This window comes from Tyto alba, unplaced genomic scaffold (genome assembly GCF_018691265.1).
Source record: "Tyto alba isolate M040663 unplaced genomic scaffold, T.alba_DEE_v4.0 Super-Scaffold_17, whole genome shotgun sequence".
Classification (NCBI taxonomy): Eukaryota; Metazoa; Chordata; class Aves; order Strigiformes; family Tytonidae; genus Tyto; species Tyto alba.
Genome location: NW_024881279.1, coordinates 6,426,307 through 6,441,455, shown reverse-complemented (window position 1 = coordinate 6,441,455; position 15,149 = coordinate 6,426,307).

The window sequence follows — 15,149 nt, the reverse complement described above, 5'->3', positions numbered from 1 at the left end:
TGCGACATTCAAATACCACTAATTGACCCTTCGTAGCTCTTATGTTTTGTAGACCCTGGAGGAGGAGAAATTGATGTTAAATGGCTGACATAAGTACTTCCCCATTGAATCAATTACTAGAGAACGATACACCTTTCAGTGAAGAAGGTGATCTCGTGCCATATTTTTATTTTACTTGCAATAGCTAATTTAATTCTAAATGCATTTGCAGTGGGCTGTGAGTGGAGGTTTTTCCACCAGTAGACCAGTGCTTATGCATTTAAATGAAGCTATAAATGCAGGAAAAACTTCTATTCCAGTGGATACAACATGATGACGGAGGTTATTATGAGAGGTTTCCACTTCAGCCTTCTTTGTAGGAAATAAATGAGATGAATTCATGATCATTTACCAGTTAAGATGTTAGTTTGGTAGCATCACTAATGAAACATGCTGGCTTTTTTGAACTGTAAATGAACCAATGTTCCAGCCTTCAAATACCTTCAATTGGAGCAAGAAAACTCAAAATCTAATGCTAGTAGTTGCAGAACAAGCTATGTTGTTCAGACAACCTGTGCTCTTTACCTTTGTAAACACAGGTGTGCTTCCATAGGCGGATCCGGTCAGGCTCGCTGAGGGACTCTGCATCTATATAGCAAAGAAAAGTGATTTTTATAGCTCAGATTTCTCATATGTAGAAACCTGGCTTTGTTCCCGGCACTTTACTTTGAAACACAAGAAGATGTTGGAGTGTTTTATCTGTTTTTCATGCACCAGCCTAATAAATACCCTGTGGAGAGTCTCCATTCAAGTGCTCCAAGAGGAAATGCCTCCCTGGACTGTGAAGACTGAATTAGTGGAAAAAGGAGCTGATAACGAGTAAGTGGGGCTGGTCTTAGAGCTACAAGCCAATTAGTTGCCCACATCTTGATCAGTGTTGGTTGCCAGTTGTCCCCTTCTACAGAGATCCCTACCTGGTCTTGATGATCCCAGGTTTCACTCTTGGCTAGTGTGGTGTATGTGGTAACTACAATGAGGCTGAATGTAGAGGAGCGAGCAGGAACTTTGGTAGTCAGTCCTGACATGCTCCTTTAAAGCTCAGCTGATGCAGAAGTTAGAATAAGGTCTTTAATTAAGCAAGAAAGGCAGTTTTAAGATGATCAGATATTTGCAGTGCAAGATATATCCTTATTCCATGGTAGAGTGTTGATGTGCACTCATATCCATCTCATTTAGCTTTTGAACCATGTGTCTTGAATATAAATATGCAACTGAAGTGCTTGAGTTTGTTTTGCTGTGGCACTGGTCTTTTTTATAATCTGTCTTTTCTCTGAAATAACCCAAGTTATCAGCTCTTTCCCTCCCAGCCTGAGTTAAGATGTGAGTCTGTCTCTGGGTCATCTGACTTCCCCAGCTCTTGATCAAGTACGTGCTCTAAACCAACTCTCTGTTCTGAAGTGAATCTTTGAAGTAGGCTGACAAGCAGCCAAGCTGCTTGGCAGCCCCTTGAGCATTTCCAGTCTTGTCACCTGCTCCATCAGTTTTCTTAGCAATTGTGTCTAGGAAATGTCCCAGAAATCCCTTTTATAGACCTTAGGGTCCAGATCTTGATATTCAGGATGACCCTTGCTTCTCAGTCACTTGCTGAAGATGTACTTGAGATGATCCTTGCAAAATATTTCTAGAATACTATCAATAATAATCTTAAAAATGTGTAACTTACTCTATGAGGGTCAATAAGTAATGACTGAATTAAAGTGGTGTAACTCTGGTGAGCTGAATGGCTGCTAGAGACTTCCTTGGCTGAGGAACCAATGGTCAGCAAAATACAGGTGGATTTCTGCTTTTTCCTAATGTGTGTGGAAAAATAAACAGTGCAGGACGAAGACAGAGACTTTAGGAGGCTGAATATACTTAACCAAACAATGTTTGCACTTACTGTGACATTCCTATGGCCCTGCCAGGATGCTGAGACTTGCAAGGAGGCTTAGCCTTTGGATTTACCCTATGAACCTGGAGAGACAAACATAAATCAGTGTGTTTAGAACTATGTCCTTTTCCTTACAACACAGTGATGGCTCTGTTTTGTGAACTGAGCATATGCTGGTTGGAAAGCAAGTGATATGTGCCAGAGAAAATAGAAGCATCCTTAGTATTTGAGGGTAGGCTCAGGTCACCTCCAGAGCATGGAGATATTTAACCAAGGTTATTGATATGGACTTTTGTAAAAGACCCAAGTCACATGTGAAACCTGGATCCATGGTGGAGTTAGGGCTTTTTTGCATTTGGATGGAAGAGTCTAAAGAAAAAGCCTGTTTCTTACGTTAGCTAAGGTGAAAATGGTACCTCATAAACCAGCTACCAGATCCTTCTCATATAAGGTCTGTAGCATACTGGATTGACACAAAAAAGTAGTTACTGGTAGCTTATTGGCTCACAGTGGTAATAAAAGTTTTAGAGATTTCATCTTCATTTTCTTTTTACTATGGCAAGTGGGATCTTTCTTGGTGGAGTACTGCAGGCTTTCCTGGGCTCAACTTGCATCAGTAAAAATGCTGGTCTTGATAAATAACTTGCAGCAGCAGTGCTGTTGTCATACGCTCTGCTTCTGGAGTGAACATTAAAAATGTGTCTTTGGACTGAGACAGCAGCATGTGTGAGACGTGGAGACTGCTCCTACATCTGTCTGCCTTGAGCCACAGCTGTGGGGAAGGAATTGAACTTGGGTTGTCAGCAAGGAGAAGGCGTGGAAATAACTGAATTGACTTTCTGCTTGCTGTCGGAGCAATAGATGTCCCTTGCTGATCTGTTTGGTGTGATGCAACACCTCTGAGTTGCTGACTTGCTAGAGGGTGCCCTGGGATTTGTTTCCCCAACCATTAAGCCAGCCGTTCGTCTTCTCCCACTTTTAGCACCTGCGGCGTCAAATTCAGAGACTTACTCTACATTGTCTGGTAGCTGATGTTGTCACATAGTGCCAAGTTCTATGTTTGTGACTGGATGTGTCTGTGGTAATGCAAACAGTATCTTAAAGTATTGGCAGATGGTTACAAACCTGTTGTTTGTTGTTTAGTGATCAGTTGCTAAGGCCACTGTAACTGTCTCCTCATGAGCTCCTCACCAGTTGAACAGTCACTGCCTTTGTGGCAGTTTTGCTTTGTGTTTGCAGCCTGCTAAGAACCAGATGTGAGTGCTCCTGGCTCGGCAGGTGAGAAGTCTCTCCTTAAGGTTATGGTTGTTTCTCTGCACCCTGACAGCGCGCTGGGCCAGACAAATGTATGTGTTTCCTCAGGGTCTGGATTCTATGCTTGATGCTCCTGGTTCCATATGGTATTGTTTAGTACTTACAGCATCTCAATTAGAGTCACAATTCTAGACATGCAGATAGGTGCCTGGTGTAGAGGTATGGAGGCAACTCAACAGACTAGGATTTAGTTACCTCAAACAGGTCAGTAGGCTACAAAAGCACCCATCTCATCAAATAGAATCAGTGTATGCATCTGAACTCTTCAGAGGCTTTGCATAAATGTTTGGTCCAAATAATTTATTTGAGATCTGTTCTCTCTCCCTCCTGATTTCTGTCACTCTCCAAAGCAGTCATCACTGACAACAGTGAAGGATATTTTGCAGTTTAGTTGCATTTGGCCGGTGTAGCCGTGTGACAACTCCAAGCAGCCGTGAGACACAATGGGCTGCTGTAAGGCAGTCAGGCAGTTCTGATGAGAGCATCATGCTGTGTGTCTCATCCAAACCTGCAGTATGTTACCCTTGGCCCTGATCCAGCAAAGTGGTTACACATGTACTTGGACCACCCATAGCCTTCACATTTCTATCTCTTGCTCTTGAGTTATAAGTATGTCTCAAGTAGTTCAAGGATGGCTCCTGTCCAAGGTCATGTCGTGTGGCCATCAACAGGGCTTTGCTGTGATGCAAGGACTGCTGGAAAATCCCAAACCCTTGGATGTGGGAGGACGGCCTAGGAAGCCAATGTTATTGAGTTGTCCTGGGGTTCTTGCTGCAAACAACTCCTGGCTGTACTCCATAACAGATCCCTGTGATGCTGTTTTCATTGCCTCCTTGCAGTCTATCAGGTAATGGTCAGTATAGTCAGTTTTTAGGACCTGTAAAATTGGCTGATTTGGTTTTTCTGTTTTTCTTCCAAAGAAAGAAGTTAGTGAAAAATCAAACGTGCAGGTTGTGAAACGAGTTCCTGGGCTGACATATTTGCTTTAAAGACTGTTCCACATGACTGAAACAAGACTGCACTGGAGGATCTATGCCCGCTTTTTTTCTGTACAACAAAAGACTTAATTCTCCTGTAGACATGCTATCACTCCTGGTTGTTCCGCTCTGTTTCCAAGTCCACGATCAGTCTGGAATCAAGCAAGACATGAACAGAAACAGAAGGCACAGACGTGCCCCTTAGCAAGAGTAAGTGAAGTGGTCGGAGGGGACTGTGGCAGTCTGTGGTTTAAGATCAAAGCACAGTGAGGTACTCCAGGAAGCCTGCTCAGAAAAGTTGGATGCACCTTATCTGGAGTGAGAAGCAATGTCTTGGAGACAGGTTGGTCTACTGAACTGAATAAGAACAGCTTCTGACAAGTTTCCAGCCATGATAAAACAGACACTGAACTTCAGCACTAAGCAGGAATAGCACTATCTTATGCATTTGTGCTCAAGACAGTTATTCAGTTGCGTGGCATTAGTTCAATGCGATGATTACTGCTAAGACCTTCTGACATGACAGAGACCATGGCCAAAGATGATGGCTGTCAAAGTTGCGAGTGAAACTGGACTGATGCCATGTAACATGCCAAGCAGTCAGTGTCTGAACAGTAAATACAGGCAGCTGTATATGTGATGCTGCATCTGCCAGTGCTCAAGGAAGGCTAGGCTAATCTCTTGCCAAAGCAGGTCCTACTAGTTCAGCTGAGAGGAGACCCCATCACTGGGATGTCTGTTTGCGCTTGGCTGCTGTAGGTGTCTGCTGCTTAAAGCAGAAGCCATTTTTGAAATCCACATTGCTTGCAGCACCCTGGTTTGTAGACAAATGCATCCTTCACATACACGGTTTATATTAGGTGCTCTGTTCTCATCTCCTGTTCTGTGGTCCTTCCACTTCAGTTTTCATCATGTGAGTGTATTGGATGCTCTCACTGTTAATATTGGATTTGGGTAAAGGAGAGTTAATGGGAATAGATAAAAAGCTTATAAGCGTCATCATTGGAACAGTCACTGTTTTAGTCTGAATGTCCTGGTTTTGACTGAGAACTAATGACATTGGGGTTTAGGATATTTAGTAAGCCAGGAGACTTTCAGGTGTGCCAAACGTGGTGGCTGGTGCTGCTTTAAAGGGCAGAGTGAATTTGGGAAAGTAAATGTACTCTGAGAGCATTTGGACTCTGGCTGCAATGCTGACCAGTCGTGCTACTATGAATTGGTTTCCCGTGATCAAAATAGTGGGCTTCTGTGCAAGTGCAAAGGTGTCTTGTGTATGAGGCTGTGTATGTGGCTGTCCAACTTAGCAGTAAAGATGACAGGAGGTCATTCAACTTCCAAGAAAATATTGGAAGGTCACTCTGAGATAGCTGTTTTCTCTCTGACGTGACTCCTTTTCTTTAAGTTATGAGTGGTGCTCCAAGCTTCTTTAACTATCTGTTTTCAGGCTCCTGAGATCCTGTTCCTGAGTCCTGCTGAGTCCATTCATGACGTGCCCCTCTGTCCATGCTTGCCTTGCTAAGAACAGATGCTTTCTACAGCTGGCCAGCGGAAATGTCGGTACTGTACAGCTTACGCCCTTGAAAGAATATATAGCCAAGGTTTTACCTTGGTGAGTCATTCTAGCAGTCCTAGTGTCTCATGTAAATGTCAACCTTTACTTAGTGTAACTCTAGATCTTTGTGAAGAGGACGGAATTAGACTCAGCCAAATGAAGAGTCCAAGGACCTTTGCAACCCAACACCAGGATGATTACAAGGTACATACAGATCATGCTGTTGACACAAACCATAATGATGACATTCTAGCATTACCTGAATAGTTGACATGGCTGCAGAATTATGCTATATGCAACACTAGGACAAATTTATCACAGGGTTAGGAAAGTATTAAAGCTGCGTGGAGCCCTTTTGCCAGGTGTTTAGATCATGGAAAACCCATTAAATCTGTTTTAGAAGCAAAATGAGCATCTGCTGGATCTGAAATATACTGCATTGTAAAGAGTGTGTGTAGGGGAGTGGAGTACGTTTTAAAGTTTACATGTAGAAGGCAGACACTAGACTGCATCATCATATTAATATACCAGAATGTCTTTGTTTAGAAAACAGGCTCAAATAGATATTCAGGATAACAACCTTCAGTCAGTTTGAAAGTGATGCGTTTTGCAAGCCATCTGCATGTACCTGATGGTGTTACTCATTTTCATAGAGGTGTTCAAGTTTTGAGAGTGTATGCTAGACACTCGGATGTCTTGTGGCACTACCCTATATGGCTTAACAGTGATATGAACTGCAAAGAATGAGGCTTTCCTAAAGGCAGTGGGCTGGAGAAATCTCTGTCTGGAGATGTATTTTTTCTGTGCCATATGGCTAAAGGGGGAAATTGTCACACTTGAGTAGTGAGTTTCTAGTTGTGAGTTACTTGGTGATGTGAATATGTGATTTAAAAGGGACTTCTCTGTTGCTCCTGGGGGGTGAATAACAAGACTTCTGTAGGAAGAGAGAAAGTAGTAATTTTATTTGTTTCTCTTCCTACGCACCAAGGATCCTGAGAGGACTGGTTAGATTGCAGGGAAATTTGTAATCGTTTCAAATTGTGGAATGATTTCTTAAAATGACTGCTCTTCAGGTGGGGAGAAGGACAGGCTTGCATTGGCTAAGATATTCTGAAAATAAGCAAATAGCTAGAAGAGGCTATTGTGACCATTGGTAAGGTATTTACAGAAACTGCAGAATCCTGATTGGACTTGAAGCTTGCTGAGGGTCTAACTTGTAGAAATGCAGCTGAACACCGAGTACGTTGCAAAGAGCAATTTTTAAAGCATATTTTCAGCACATGTAGCACTGAAATGCACTATTTCAAAGGCTCATTTTCTGTGGATTAGGTTTTTAATGACTCCCATCAAGCTGGTAGGATATTAGATTTGCATCTCAAAAATTGCATATGGCACCCCTGTGGGCGTTTCCATACGTGCTGTTCAGGAAGGACAGGAGGGTGCGCTGCCTTTCAAGGACAGGCTCCCTCTGGGATTAGAAAAGACTTTCAAGCATGGATAACAGCATGGCTGCTGAAGCTTGTGTACTGTGCTCCATGCTGGAAGGTCTTTGCCAACTTTGAGAGGAGTTTGTCCATTGTACAGAGCAGACTCTTGCAAGGAAAAGAACATCAGCAATCTGAATGTAATGGCGTTTGGGCGTTACTGCTCATGGTACACATCCCACTCCAAGTGCACTGTGAAGAGACAGGGCCTCAGTATTTCTCCCTTCAAATCACCTTGTGATTGCCTTGCAGGTCCCCTGATGCAGCCCTTGGACGAGGGCAGAGGTCCCTCCTGGCGTGGCTCTGGGGCCGCCTAGCGGGATGCACTTTGTGCAGCCCTGGGCAACCTGCAGTGAGTCTGTCTGTTCGTCCAGAGGCTGGGAATGGCACGCAAACCAGGGCTGAGAGTGAATTAATTTTACCCCTCATATTACATGCCTCTTTTGAGTACAGCTGTTTCTCAGGGCTGGAAAATCCTGGCTTTCCCTCCCCTTATTTGGATAACAGCTGAACTGCTGACAGATATTGGACACTTGAGTCAAACTGGAGTTCTTAGAACCAAGTGACTAAATCCCCTTTTAAGCACCGACATTAAAAATTGCCTAGTGCTTATTTTAAGAGATGCTAAGCTTCCACTTGAAATCATGAGGCTTCATACTTGTTAAAGTAAGTAGATTTATGTCAAACAAGGATCCTAGTCATTTGCTGCCTTTCTTCCCTATAAAAAACCCCAACCCTGCACCACTTCTTTTCATGACAGGGCATTACAGGAATGTGGAATGATTTTGAGCCTAGAAAATTGCAGATCCTGGGGAATGTAGTGCATGAAGACTCTGGTGCCCATGGCTGTAGCCTGCAGAGTACATGCAGATGTGAGTAAAGGCAATAACATCCGTGGAGTCCCTGGGCATCCTGCTGCTCCTGCCTGCTCTCTGCTGCCTGTGCTGGGTGTACCTTTGGCATTCATGTTGCATAGGCACATTGCAGTGGCTGCATTTGGTGGAGGTTGGGGGTCCTTTATGCAGACCCTAAGGACAAGTGTTTAGTGCCATGGAAAGAATGGTAGTTCAAGAACCTGGAAACTGATATTTCTGCAGTTAGGAGGTTATAGAGTAACAAAACCAGGCCAAGTTATTTCCTGAAAGCTCTGGGGAAACACCAACAAGCCTTCTGTCTCATGGATTACTAGTTCCTAAGAGCTCTGTGTTGTCAGTGCTTGGATTGAGAGCTGATGCACTGCTTCTGGTACAAATCTGTGAGCCATCTGACCGATCAGTTCCCCTCCTTGTAGCCGCACAGTGCCAGGAGCCAGCAGCTCCTCCTGCCTGCATGAGCCCGGCTGTGTGGTGAGGAGGGGATGAATCAAATTCCAGCTCTCACTGCTGACTGCTGGAGGATGCTTTCCCCGTTGCGCCATGGATACCTGCAGTGAATAATGAAGCAGAACCTCAGCCCTAATACACAAGACAACCCACAGTCTTTTTTTTTCTTTTTTTTTTTTTTTTTTTTAAGTAGGAAATATCACAGTATGATATTCAGCCAGCGAGTTAACCTCTCTACCTTAGAATGCAGTGATGACTCTCCTATGAGTCATAAGGAGGATTAAGTTAACGGGGCCAAAGAAGAGAGAGAGCAGTCTAGCCAGCTCAATACTTTATGGAGGGTACACCTTCCAAGGAGGTGGATATGTCATTCCAGCAGGCTTAGGACAAGATTAGAATTGTGTGGTCAGTGCATGTAACTGTGTGTGACTCATGGCTTTGCTCTCCAGTGCTCCAGCATTGACTTGCTGTTTCTGCTGTCCATGGCTGTACTGTTACATTTGCACTTTCTGCAGAACGCAGCACGTTCTGATCTCTGCTGTCCCCAAACCAGAACTGTTACGTGTGTCCTTCCTTCTTCATGAAGAAAGAATTTTTGTGAACAACATTGTATGAACTGTGACTGCTATAGCATCCAGCATAGTGTGGGATGTAATTACTATGCTAGTAATTACCAAAATGGAAAAAGAGCCTTTTCTGTCCCAGAGCCTCTTAGCTGATTTAAATTGTTTTGAATAAGAGTAAAGAGAAAGCATATCCTGAGGTGGATATACATTGAAATGAGATGTCTACAGACTGATAGCAGTAGCTAAGTTGCACTCAGAAGCAAGTAGGAATCTGGGGCAGCTTTTCCAGAGCCTGCATAATATTTTCTCCAGTGCTACATGAAGCAGCGTGCACCTGCTATAGCTTCTGTCATCTCCTGTCACACAAGTGTGGTAACAACCCTGGGTTGTTATCCCACAGTATGTTCTGACTGGTGGCCTGATGCTTCTGCCATATAGCCCTGATGTCAGCATAGCTGGTGGATCCAGAGGTGGACGGAAGCTCCGGAGCCCTCCTGCCCTCTTGTCCCACTGCACGTGAGGCCCCTGAGCTGCCTGTGCTCTTGCTGTGGGTGGAGAAGCCTGCAGTGGACACAGTTCTGGGTGACTGAGTTCCATGCCCTGACCCCGGCACCTTCTCTGATCTCTGGTGCCATGAAAGCTTCTTCCAGCCTGTGCCCCAGGCAGGAGAGCCCGTGTGCAGGAATAGCAGCACATAATCCTCCAGGCTACTCGTCGCTGCACTTTATCACCGTGTATCTGTGCCCGCAGTGAATTCTAGCCTAAAAATCTTGTCCTGGTTAGCTCCACCAGCACTGCTTATGCTGGACACGGGTTCATACAGAGCCATTGCTGGGGGCTCTGCCACTGCCCAGTGTGCTCCCGTGCCGGTGTGCTGAGCCACTGACACCCGGGGCGGGCAGTGCCAGCGCTTCCACGAGCGGAGCAAGGTCAGTGGTCGAGACTTGAACTTATACAATTAAATAAGGAACCCAGGATCCCCCTGGAGACTGTTTGCTTGAGGGGAGTGTTATTTAAAGCTCCCTCATCTCCAGTTTCCCTGACATGCCACGAGACGTTTTTAGCTCGCTCGCCTCCTGACAGAGTGTCTGTCTGAGCTGCTGGGGAGAGCCATCCCTGTGTCCCTGTGTTGGTGGGGCGAGGATCTGGCCAGGGGTGGCATGCCAGCGTGGTGCGGTTCCCCCAGGACCTGTGGGGTCTGCGGTGGGCACGTGAACCGTGGGGTCCCACCGCTGGTCATCAGAGCTTGGTGAAACCAGGTCCCTCCGCACTGCTGCGTGCAATGCCGTGGGCTGGGCAGTCCTGGGAACTGGGAGGAGAGTGTCTGCAGGATGGGGTCTTTGGCCACCTCCTGCTCCCGCTGTGGTAAGGGCTCTTCCCCATGCTGCCACCCGAGCAGCAGTTATATCAAATGACTTATTTTAAAATGACGCTAAAGTAGGATGTTCTGCTGCGTGGTGTGAGGGGAGAAGGAGGATGGAGCTGGCACTGGTGCCAACACGAGGAGGGGGTTTTCAGTCATTTTGGCTGGAGGGCTACTGTGCAGTGGGGCAGAGCTGAAGTGTCTTAAATACTTGCTCTCAGACCCATGTCTAGGCCAGGCCATATTTCTGACCTCTTCACCAGAGAAGCTGAGGCAGCTGTTGGCATCTGAAAGAGAGTCTGAGTCCATACCTGCAGCCCTGCCTCCACCAGCGGGGCTCATGATACTTACCTAAAACTGCTGCAACCCAGAGTGCATCGTATAACCAAGTCTGGAAGACCTGCAGTGGTCATCCCATGATGCATGCTGCAATAGCGCTACGAAGCTCAAAACAAGGACCTGTTGCACTGTAAAAAAACTATTCCAGCCTCAGAGCTTTTACACAGAGTATAAACCATGCATGCAAAGTGCAAATAATCAGAATATTGCTAAACACTGTAGTTTAGAGGCATGTTTGTAGAACTAAGGCATAGGCTATGAAACAGTTAAAAGTGCCAATTCCCAAACCCGACGTTATTCAAGTTGCTTAAATTAAGCAGTAATTGTACAGTCAAAGGAAACTTTTTATGGGGAAATAATTTTACAAAACCCAAGACATTTAATAGCAAATTGAGCTGGCAAAAAGTATTGCATCAAATTAAATAACTTGAACAAATGCTTCTTGAATGAAAAATAAACGCGCACATGATCTAATGGTTATTTTTTCCCTCTAGGAAGCATCAAGACTGGACTGTTTAAGCTCTCACAAACACCTCTTACGATAGTGACATGTGCCATACCCTGTGTCGAAGGAAGAGAAAAGGTTAGTTTAAATGAATAGCCATGGCATTTGGGCTTCCACAAAGTACTGTGTGCCTGGTTTATGCTGAGCAGTGAACTCTTCGTTGTTGGGAACCCACGCTCAGTACAGCCAAAACCCCTCCAGGAAATATGATCAGTCTAATTTTAACTATGTGGACAGCATTTGATATGGACTCAGCTGGTGTCATACAAATCTGCGGGCCTGTCAAGCAACCTGAGTACATTGCTAAAGCAAATATGTTCATTTCCACCCAAAGGCAATCTAGAAAGCCAGGCCTGATTTTAGCTTGCACTTGACTCAGTATAAATCAGAGCTGTAAACATAGATGTGCAGTGCCCAAACTCTTAGATTTTAATGCCATTTCATTAGAAAAGTGAGGCATGACTTGTTTATTTTTCTCACTCCGTATTGCGTTTCATGCTAGTAGCTACCTGTTTCTGTTTACAACTGGTGGAAAGGTTTTCTGGTCATACTCTCTCTGTTCCCCTCTTGAAAAAGTTTTCTACAGTGAAAAGGTTATCTAACGAAAGCCAGCAGTTGTCTGAGCCTAAGCTACTGGTGGTATCTCGATCAACTAGACCTCATGCTAATTGCTCAAGAGTATATCTAGGCAGTGATCTCAGTGGGTGCTTGGGTTGCTGTCTTTTTGGCAGCTGAGACAAACTTCCTAGGTAGAAAAACCCTAAGAGTACAGCAGGGCTTGAATTTTCTGTCTACTAGAGAGTGAGAGAGATAGCGTGTCTGCTAAACTCCAGTTCAATGTCTCATAAGCAAGCGATATTGCTTAATTATTGGAAAGTCTCAGGAAAACAAAAATGCCTAAGCTAGTGTGTACCCAGCTGCTCTGGAAACACTTCACCCACCAGCATTGGGTGCCGAACACGGCAGAGCCTGCAGCAGCCCTGGCAGTCAATGAGGGGTTATGCCCTGACAGCCCTAGTCTTTGGAAATTAGGAAATGATAATATGAATGCATGTGTGCAGTGCAAAGCACAGGAGAGACAGGGCTTTGTGACTGCCTGCCCTCCTTGCCAAAAAAAGTTTGCTTCTGTTTAGAGAGCTGGTCAGCAAATGCATTTAAAATATGCACAGGTTAAATAAGCAACAGAAGTAGAGGTGAGTTGCAGTTCTTGTTAATAGTATTTGTGATATGTGGACAAGGTTCCTCTCTCAGGCAGTGAAGATGCACCACTGAATTTTCTTGCCACTTTTTGCAACAAGAGCTAGAAATTTCTCTAGGAGGCAACACAGTGTTATGGACAAAGCTCTTGGATACCCAAAATCTGCTAACTGATACAACTGAAAGGCAAAATATGAAAAGAAAGAGTTGATATCCAGGGAACAGAGGGAATAAATTTCATTTCAAGAGACAGGTCCTGCACTCAGGTTCGCTCCACTCCCTGGTCTGCTGAGGAAATGCTTCACCCTCAACTGTTTGGTCATTTGGAGCTGGGAGGCCCTAAAATCCCATCCACACCTGGCTCTTGTTTTCACTATACTCTGGATTCAGCCTACAGATAATGTGCAAAATGTTTATTGGTCCTAGGGCCTGGGTTGTGGGTCCTGCACTGCTGGGATAGGAGATGTTACTGCCCCAGCCCTGCCCATTGCTTGAGGTTATCCTCTGCTGCTGCTCTGTTGCAGGGGACACAAAAAGAGTGTCCTGCCTCCTTGGCCAGTGCAGAGGGATATCCTGGTAATGTGTGTCCATGGCACATGTTGGTAGCTTTGAGTTAGTTAGCTGAACTTTTGTGGTTGCAAATGATGTGCTGTTAGAGAACCAGAGCAGCCTCTGCTGCTGAAAGTTGGAGCAAAGTGAAAGACTAAATCCGAATCCCATGCCTGTGGTTCTGGTTACCTCCATTTTGTATGGTTCCCAGTGCTACGAAGACTCTCACTGAAAGATGAATTATATTTTCTGGCTAATTTCTTCCCTACAGCACCTCTATCCCTTCTATTTTCTTTCTAACCTGCCTGTGAGCCACGTTTAGGAGGAGGCTGTAGAGCCTGGCTGATGCTGCTGCACACCTGAGCCTGCATCTCAGCTGAGTGTCCTGTGGACTATTTGCCTCTTCTCTCAGTCCAAAACACTAAACGAAGTACTGGTGGATTTGCTGCTTGCAAAATACCTCATTAATGAAGTGAGATGTTCAAAGGGGCAGAGCTCATCATGGCTTCACCCCTTGTACATGTGTTGCGGAGCCAGGATACTGCCTGGTTGGCAGTGGAGTCCTCTCTTGCTTTGGAAAACAGAGTCTTCCTGGGTTTCCTGGGTGTGAGGGTAAGAGATGCTCATGCAGGCAGGAGGACTGAACCAAGCATGCCATGGGGCTGGAGCTCCTGGTTTGCCAGGATGCTCAAATGTCCACCCTTGATGAGCCTACAGATAAGACCTCAGTGTGCCAGAAAGGGGAATGCTACTATCTGAAATTAAAAAATCATATCCCTGCATCTTGTCCCCACCCCCTGAAAAGCTCTCATGTAATCAGAGAACATGATGAGTATGCTAGAAATTAAAGTGTTACTCACCTCTCTAAGCCATCAGTTTGGTTTTGGGGCTCTTGCTGCCAGCAGCTTGAGTCAGTGCTGAGTCTTGAAGTGGAAAGTCTCCTCTCTACCAACTCCCCTCTGAGGACTGAAGGCTGTCTGGGGTGGTGGGTTACATTTCTAATGTTCAGATCCCTGCTTGTGAGTGATGGCATGGCGGGAATGTCAGCTGTATGGGAATAAACTGCAGCAATTTATTCTCTCCAGCCTGTTTGAAAGTCAACAGAGCAGCACCATTAGCTGGAACAAAACAGGTCCATTGTTGTGAGATACAACAGTGGCCAGATCTGTAGTTGCTTATAGTTTATCACACTAGTAATCCTGAGTGCTGGAAAGATTCCAGTTCGGGTCGATTGTGACTCTCTACACTGAAAAGAGAGCCAAGAAAGAGAAGCGTAGCAAAATGTCATTAGAAGCAGGACTCTCTTATACAGATCTGGAATGTAAAGAATTTCCTATTCACTTGGAATATAAAGAAAACCTGAGCTTCTCCTCTCTCCCCAAATGCCAAGGAATGCAGGGGTTTGGTGAAGCCAATGCATGTCTTGCTGACTTGAACAGTTTCACATTAGCATCCTCCAGATTTAGTGGAAGAGATGTGTAAAGCTCGTGGGAGCTGAAGTAATGTCCTGATGAATGCAGAAGCACAGTGCCATTATGCACTTGAATTTCAAGCAAGGTGTGTTATTCAGTGAGGTACCGTATAGGGGAGGAGCTGGAGTGAGGGTGTTTCTGGAGTGCAGAGTTGTGCCTGTGCCCAGTGTCAGGGCAGCAAGTTTACATGGAAATTCCTGTGCTCCAAAACACTAGTTAACAGCTTGTTTGGAGGAATTGCTTCGTGTAGATGCAGAAAGGGTAGGAGGAGAGATCCCCAAGCAAAGCTACCCATCGCTCTGAAACTGTCTATAAACAAATTGGATCTTGTATTCTACCGTAGCGGTGCACTTCCACAGCTGAAGGCCAAAGGGCTGTTAGACTGTTCAGTCTTGGCTTTGTCAGCCTTCATCAGTTTTGTGACCATGAAAATAATCCAGCTGCTTTGCAAAGCCCTGCCCAGCAGTCTAAGGTATGCTGAAGTAGGTACCTATTGTGGGGTTCTGGAGGTCTTCCCCCAATTCCCAGTTTGAAATTATGACTTGCAGTTGAGTTTCCTGCAAGCACAAGCTGCTAAATTTTTCCTGTTACCTGTCTGCT